Source organism: Anomaloglossus baeobatrachus, unplaced genomic scaffold (genome assembly GCF_048569485.1).
Source record: "Anomaloglossus baeobatrachus isolate aAnoBae1 unplaced genomic scaffold, aAnoBae1.hap1 Scaffold_158, whole genome shotgun sequence".
In the NCBI taxonomy this organism is placed as follows: Eukaryota; Metazoa; Chordata; class Amphibia; order Anura; family Aromobatidae; genus Anomaloglossus; species Anomaloglossus baeobatrachus.
This window is the reverse complement of record NW_027441928.1, coordinates 369,206-377,072: the sequence shown is the minus strand read 5'-3', so window position 1 is coordinate 377,072 and position 7,867 is coordinate 369,206.

Sequence of the window (7,867 nt, the reverse complement as noted above, 5' to 3'; positions counted from 1 at the left end):
TTTTTGCGGTCAAGTTGTTGTGAGGTTTATTCCCCCAGGCCCTGGGGGCGAATATAACGTCGCAAACTTATATTGTACAACTTAAAACTTGTAAGTTAGCCAGGGGTGGTATAGTACATCTTTCATTGTATAAGTCTAAATTATTAACCAAACAAAATATATGCCACCGGCCGGGGCATTACATTAGACTGGTAAAACTAAATGAATGTGAATATTGTATCACCTCGAAGTTAATTGGTTATACAAAATAATTTTATTCTCATTACTTTCATTTTTTATTTTATGTGGTCCTTGTTTTATGTGGTCCTTGGTTTTAGTAATAATCAGTGTATTGTATATTATCAAATACTCTGTCTTGAAACAAGGATAGCAAAAAATTTTTTATTTGTGGTCTATTAATAAAATTATAAAAACCCATCTAGCGCTGGTTTATTGTGGATTTTTACTTAAAATCCTTTACACAGTTTATTAAAGGCTACTTTACACACTGCGATATCGGTCCCGATATCGCTAGTGTGGATACCCGCCCCCATCTGTTGCGCGACACGGGCAAATCGCTGCCCATGCTGCACAACACCGACCAGACCCGTCACACATACTTACCTGCCCGGCGACGTCGCTGTGACCGGCGAACCGCCTCCTTTCTAAGGGGGCGGTCCGTGTGGCGTCACAGCGACGTCACTGAGCGACCGCCCAATAGCAGCGGAGGGGCGGAGATGAGTGGCCGGAACATCCCGCCCACCTCCTTCCTTCCTCATAGCGGCTGGGAGGCAGGTAAGGAGAGGTTCCTCGTTTCTGCGGTGTCACACGGAGCGATGTGTGCTGCCGCAGGAGCGACGAACTACATCGTTACTGCTGCAGTAACGATAATCGAGAATGGAGACCCATGTCACCGATGAGCGATTTTGCACGTTTTTGCAGCGATGCAAAATCGCTCATCGGTGTCACACGCAGCAACATCGCTAATGCGGCCGGATGTGCGTCACAAATTCCGTGACCCCAACGACTCCGCATTAGCGATGTCGCAGCGTGTAAAGCCCCCTTTAGTGGGAGTGGTGTACAGGGTCTTAGCAGTAAAGAGTATTCCATATTTCTGCCAGATACCCACAGAGATATTGAAATCTGAAAAAAGAGACTTCTGCTCATTGAAGGTAAGAACTGCTCACATAGCGTTCAACTCCACAGCAAACGAGTGCTCTAGCACTGGCATCTCAGCAGGGATATTCCCCTACTACACATGTGTGTCTGGGTCCCTGTGACAGTTTACAGGACATAACTCAGGGCACCTAGACAGAAGGCAGAGGGACTACTTTCTATTTCTGGTGTAGAGCTTAGTACAATATATATATATATACTATTACATGTGACACATGTACCTTGTATTACCATTATTCGCTGTATATGAACCCCTTTTCTCCGGGCATTATTTGTCTATAGCATTTTTCACGAACCTGAGGCAACTGAGAACCCTTCAGTGAAGGAATTCCACTAACCCTCACAATACCAACCAGGGGCCTCCCTGCAGTAACTCAGGTAGTTGTACCCATTCTCTTTCCGCATTCTATGTGTTCTTCTTCTTTCTTCTTTTTTTTCTTTTTTCTTCTTTTTATTTCTATCATGTAGTTCAGGGGTTTATAGATATATGTCCTGCATCTCATATTTCCTTTAGTGGTGCTTCTTACCCATTCTCATATCATTTACCCTAGTATTTCATGATCCTGAGGCGACTGAGAACCCTTTAATAAAGGAATCCTTTTTCACTTGAATTGTCAAGTGATACTTACCAGTGACTATCACGTAATGTTACAGGTAGTTGCATTTTCTTCCTCTTCTTTCTCTCCTTTCTTCTTTGTCACACGGTCCATTGTGTTATAGCCCACGTGTCATGATTAGAGTTGAGCGCGGTTCGTGGTTCGTGGTTCTCCAGTTCTAGGCTCGAGTGATTTTGGGGCATGTTCTAGATCGAACTAGAACTCGAGCTTTTTGCAAAAGCTCGATAGTTCTAGAAACGTTCGAGAACGGTTCTAGCAGCCAAAAAACAGCTAAATCTTAGCTTGGTTTCTGCTGTAATAGTGTAAGTCACTCTGTGAATCAAACTATTATCACATTTCAGTGTATAGTGTGCGTGAACAGCGCCTTCAGATCACTGCTGTTTCTATAATGGCGATCGCCATTTTTTTTTTTTTTTTCTTGTCTTCCTTCCCTAAGCGCGCGCGTCTTGTGGGGCTGGCCAGCATGTCAGCCAATCACAGACACACACACACCTAAGTGGACTTTGAGGCAGAGAAGCAACGGCATGTGTGATAGGATCTGCATGTCACATGTCCCTGCATTATAAAACCGGACATTTTCTTCACGATCGCCATTATCTGCCTTCTGCGTCTTTGGTGTCAGACATCACTGTCGCAGATCCGTCCTTTGTCCTATCGCCGATACAGCTGTATGCGCTGCATACACAGCGTTAGACAGCTTAGGGAGAGCACATTCTAGCAGTCCTTTTAAGGGCTCGTACCGGCAGGGTCAGAGAGCCATAGGTGACAGGTCCTGCAAACAGCAACAGCGTCTGTGTAGCCCAGGTCAGGGATTTCCTCCCTGCATTTCACCATTAGGAGGGAATAGAAAGGCAGGCTTCCATTCCTCTACCCAGAGCACCACAATCCTGCCACTGTACCCTCTTGTCCTCTGCACACTCCAATTCATTCTAAGTAAGCCATTATACTAGCAAACACTCAGTGTACCTAGTGGCATCCTATCTGTGGCTATTGGACTTTGCTATAGTCCCACTAGTGCAAAGACATTTGCAGAGCACATCTGCCTGCATTGCACACTCCAAGTTTTTAAACTAAGCAATTTTACTAGCAAACACTCAGTGTACCTAGTGGCATCCTATACGTGGCTATTGGACTTTGCTATAGTCCCACTAGTGCAAAGACATTAGCAGAGCACATCTGCCTGCATTGCACACTCCAAGTTTTTTAAACTCAGCCATTATACTAGCAAACACTCAGTGTACCTAGTGGCATCCTATACGTGGCTATTGGACTTTGCTATAGTCCCACTAGGGCCAAGACATTTGCAGAGCGCATCTGCCTGCGTTGCACACTCCAACAAATTATAACGAAGCCATTATACTAGCAAACACTCAGTGTACCTAGTGGCATCCTATACGTGGCTATTGGACTTTGCTATAGTCCCACTAGTGCCAAGACATTTGCAGCACGTCTGCCTGCGTTGCACACTCCAACGAATTATAACTAAGCCATTATACTACCACACACTCAGTGTACCTAGTGGCATCCTATACGTGGCTATTGGACTTTGCTATAGTCCCACTAGTGCAAAGACATTAGCAGAGCACATCTGCCTGCATTGCACACTCCAAGTTTTTTAAACTCAGCCATTATACTAGCAAACACTCAGTGTACCTAGTGGCATCCTATACGTGGCTATTGGACTTTGCTATAGTCCCACTAGTGCCAAGACATTTGCAGAGCGCATCTGCCTGCGTTGCACACTCCAACTAATTATAACGAAGCCATTATACTAGCAAACACTCAGTGTACCTAGTGGCATCCTATACGTGGCTATTGGACTTTGCTATAGTCCCACTAGTGCCAAGACATTTGCAGAGCGCATCTGCCTGCGTTGCACACTCCAACAAATTATAACGAAGCCATTATACTAGCACACACTCAGTGTACCTAGTGGCATCCTATACGTGGCTATTGGACTTTGCTATAGTCCCACTAGTGCCAAGACATTTGCAGAGCACATCTGCCTGCATTGCACACTCCAAGTTTTTTAAACTCAGCCATTATACTAGCAAACAGTCAGTGTACCTAGTGGCATCCTAAACGTGGCTATTGTACTTTTGTCAATTCACAGTATTGGAACGTTATTTGCAGCACGTCTGCCTGCATTGCACACTCTAACTTTTTTAAACTCAGCCATTATACTAGCAAACACTCACTGTACCTAGTGGCATCCTAAACGTGGCTATTGTACTTTTGTCAATTCACAGTATTAGAACGTTATTTGCAGCACGTCTGCCTGCATTGCACACTCTAACTTTTTTAAACTCAGCCATTATACTAGCAAACACTCACTGTACCTAGTGGCATCCTAAACGTGGCTATTGTACTTTTGTCAATTCACAGTATTGGAACGTTATTTGCAGCACGTCTGCCTGCATTGCACACTCTAACTTTTTTAAACTCAGCCATTATACTAGCAAACACTCACTGTACCTAGTTGTATCCTAAACGTGGCTATTGTACTTTTGTCAATTCACAGTATTGGAACGTTATTTGCAGCACGTCTGCCTGCATTGCACACTCTAACTTTTTTAAACTCAGCCATTATACTAGCAAACACTCACTGTACCTAGTTGTATCCTAAACGTGGCTATTGTACTTTTGTCAATTCACAGTATTGGAACGTTATTTGCAGCACGTCTGCCTGCATTGCACACTCTAACTTTTTTAAACTCAGCCATTATACTACCAAACAGTCAGTGTACCTAGTGGCATCCTAAACGTGGCTATTATACTTTTGTCAATTCACAGTATTGGAACGTTATTTGCAGCACGTCTGCCTGCATTGCACACTCTAACTTTTTTAAACTCAGCCATTATACTACCAAACAGTCAGTGTACCTAGTGGCATCCTAAACGTGGCTATTGTACTTTTGTCAATTCACAGTATTGGAACGTTATTTGCAGCACGTCTGCCTGCATTGCACACTCTAACTTTTTTAAACTCAGCCATTATACTAGCAAACAGTCAGTGTACCTAGTGGCATCCTAAACGTGGCTATTGTACTTTTGTCAATTCACAGTATTGGAACGTTATTTGCAGCACGTCTGCCTGCATTGCACACTCTAACTTTTTTAAACTCAGCCATTATACTAGCAAACACTCACTGTACCTAGTGGCATCCTAAACGTGGCTATTGTACTTTTGTCAATTCACAGTATTGGAACGTTATTTGCAGCACGTCTGCCTGCATTGCACACTCTAACTTTTTTAAACTCAGCCATTATACTAGCAAACACTCACTGTACCTAGTTGTATCCTAAACGTGGCTATTGTACTTTTGTCAATTCACAGTATTGGAACGTTATTTGCAGCACGTCTGCCTGCATTGCACACTCTAACTTTTTTAAACTCAGCCATTATACTACCAAACAGTCAGTGTACCTAGTGGCATCCTAAACGTGGCTATTGTACTTTTGTCAATTCACAGTATTGGAACGTTATTTGCAGCACGTCTGCCTGCATTGCACACTCTAACTTTTTTAAACTCAGCCATTATACTAGCAAACAGTCAGTGTACCTAGTGGCATCCTATACGTGGCTATTGTACTTTTGTCAATTCACAGTATTGGAACGTTATTTGCAGCACGTCTGCCTGCATTGCACACTCTAACTTTTTTAAACTCAGCCATTATACTAGCAAACAGTCAGTGTACCTAGTGGCATCCTAAACGTGGCTATTGTACTTTTGTCAATTCACAGTATTGGAACGTTATTTGCAGCACGTCTGCCTGCATTGCACACTCTAACTTTTTTAAACTCAGCCATTATACTACCAAACAGTCAGTGTACCTAGTGGCATCCTATACGTGGCTATTGGACTTTGCTATAGTCCCACTAGTGCCAAGACATTTGCAGAGCGCATCTGCCTGCGTTGCACACTCCAACTAATTATAACGAAGCCATTATACTAGCAAACACTCACTGTACCTAGTTGTATCCTAAACGTGGCTATTGTACTTTTGTCAATTCACAGTATTGGAACGTTATTTGCAGCACGTCTGCCTGCATTGCACACTCTATCTTTTTTAAACTCATCCATTATACTAGCAAACACACAGTGTACCTAGTGGCATCCTATACGTGGCTATTGGACTTTGCTATAGTCCCACTAGTGCCAAGACATTTGCAGAGCGCATCTGCCTGCGTTGCACACTCCAACAAATTATAACGAAGCCATTATACTAGCACACACTCAGTGTACCTAGTGGCATCCTATACGTGGCTATTGGACTTTGCTATAGTCCCACTAGTGCAAAGACATTTGCATAGCACGTCTGCCTGCATTGCACACTACAACTTTTTTAAACTAAGCAATTTTACTAGCAAACACTCACTGTACCTAGTTGTATCCTAAACGTGGCTATTGTACTTTTGTCAATTCACACTACTGCAAATCTATGTGCAGCACCTCTGCATGACAACCTCGTGCTCTGTTTTTAATAAGCTATAATGATAGCACAAAATACTGCCATTTTGTGGCATCATAGAACTGGCTGTTGTATTCCATTAGTGCCCCACTGGTGACAAGCTATTTCTAGCACCTCTACATCACACCCTCATGCACATTTTGCTACGCTAATGTTATAGCAAACTCATGGAATTCATTGCTGCATTTCATAATTCGGAGGGATAGAAAGTCAGGCTTCCTTTAGCTTTTCCTTCTTTTCATAGACAGCATCTCCAAGACAAATTTCCCCTCCACGTCTAAGTGTGGAGAGGCAGCTAGTGCGCATGCGTGTGCCGATGTACCCCAGCTGCAGCATAATTACAGTGTTTCGCCTAGTGAGTATGCTCAGCCTGACTGTGCCATTCCTGACGCTAAGTTTTCATTTCGGGATACAGCGCATGCTCCCACACTAAGTGTGAAAAGCCTCTTTGCACAGGTGCTTGCATTCCGTGCCGGGTCTAAGTCCTGTTTTGGGCATAGACACCATGCTAAAGCTGATAGTCTTTTTTCAGAGACTGTATTTCATGCTACTGAGCATGCTCAGGCACTTCCTGCATCAGAGACTAGGTCCGGTAATGAACTCTTTGGCCCTGGCCCTGATGTGGGGGTCCCATATAGACCACAGGGCATCAGGTGTCCTCCCAAATGGCTTGCAGAGGCCCACACCTATGACTTGTCACCGCATTATTGATGCTCAGACGATGACTGGTGAGGTGTTTGGGTCATGGCAGCCATGAGGTCATCATTGAAGTTGCGTTTCCAAATAGGACGCTAGTTATGCCACTCATGACGTGTCACTCTACTTTTGTCTCCAGGAGGTGCATTGTGGTTCACCCTGGTTTGGGGCGGACCCAGGTTATAAAAGGGGCTGGAGCCAACCAGGAGGTGCGCAGTCTTCTATTATGCTCCGAAAGAGCACACCTCCATGTGTTGAACCCATTGCGGCTTTAGGCCAGAGGTAGGCAGGGATCGGGTGGTGGATGCAGGCCACCACCACAGTTGGTAACGCAGAACGGTTAAGACCAGCTCCTGTCCTAACAGTCCTGCTTGTGCAGCCCAGTGGCATTAACAGGCCTGCTGCTGCTGATGCGCCTGCTGTCCACAGGTGTGGCCCCTACGCACACGGTCAGCGTACTCAATGGCCCCTGTGTTGTTAACAGGGAGTTCCTGGGCTGGGTGGGCATGTGGACCCTGTGACGCTAACAGGGCTCACAGTCTCCAGATCGAATGGCGTCTAACTCGGTTCAGGCTACTATTAGTTTCATAGCCACACAGCTCTGTATCCTCCACCAAACCTTCAAGTTGCCAACCTCTCCTTTTCCAACTGGGAGCACGGTGGACACTGACTGGTGATGGGGATATATACCTTTCTCTTTCTTTTCTTATTAATTTTCGTTATATAGCGGTCACAGATTATATACCACTTTATCCAAATCTGCCAGTCCCACTGTAACAGATGTTGTTTCTTCAGCAAATGTTACAGTTGCTTAACCACCAAATCCACGGACCAAAACTTTTTTCCCCTTTCCAACACACCTGTTCCCCTTTCCAACAGCATCTGTCCTTTTTCAACTCATTTTGGGATATGACCAAAAGTGCAAC